Raw genomic sequence first — 577 nt, forward strand, 5'->3', positions numbered from 1 at the left:
TTTTTTTTTTTTTTGCCTTAGCGTCATAAAGTTCATTGATATTGTTCTACATAGAACCGGATAATAAAGGCATAAAAGATCAACAAATATTTTCTCATCTTGTGAGAGAAAAGTAGTAATTTAGAATTTTAATCAGGGTGAGTGGTTGATTGTCATCTTTGCGGTTGTTAAGCTCCTTGGGATGCTTAAACTTTTCATTATGTTGGCTCAAAATCTACTTCTTTCAGTCTATCATGAGAAACAGATCTTAGTTTGTCTACCCTGGACATCTTATTCATCTCGTCTTCGTTGCCCAAACAAAACATAGGTGATCAATTTTGGGCTTGCAATCATTAATGGAGATCACGGAGTTGAACACTCAGGAAAAGTATGCTTTCATATTTTACATGGCATCAGCTAACTCATTTGTGCTGCCATATTTGTTTTGGAATAACCTTAGACTTAAAGAGAGCACAATGCTGTTATATTTGACCTGCTCGAATAATGGAACTCAAATTTATATGGGGAATTCTGTCTTTCCACTAGTTGTTATGGAACCGTGTAACAATATCTTTTACACTAATGGGTGCTTCTATAT

At 34.7% G+C, this 577-nt stretch overlaps 1 protein-coding gene across 1 annotated transcript in view; it reads left to right on the top strand.

Annotated features, from left to right (window-relative positions):
* LOC110424337 (Major facilitator superfamily protein) overlaps positions 1-577 on the top strand; it is a 3,676-nt gene that overhangs the window by 816 nt on the left and 2,283 nt on the right. The gene's annotated exons all lie outside the window — the stretch shown is intronic.

Source organism: Theobroma umbraticum, unplaced genomic scaffold, assembly GCF_002168275.2.
Source record: "Theobroma umbraticum cultivar Fairchild unplaced genomic scaffold, ASM216827v3 scaffold_30.0, whole genome shotgun sequence".
Lineage (NCBI taxonomy): Eukaryota > Viridiplantae > Streptophyta > Magnoliopsida > Malvales > Malvaceae > Theobroma > Theobroma umbraticum.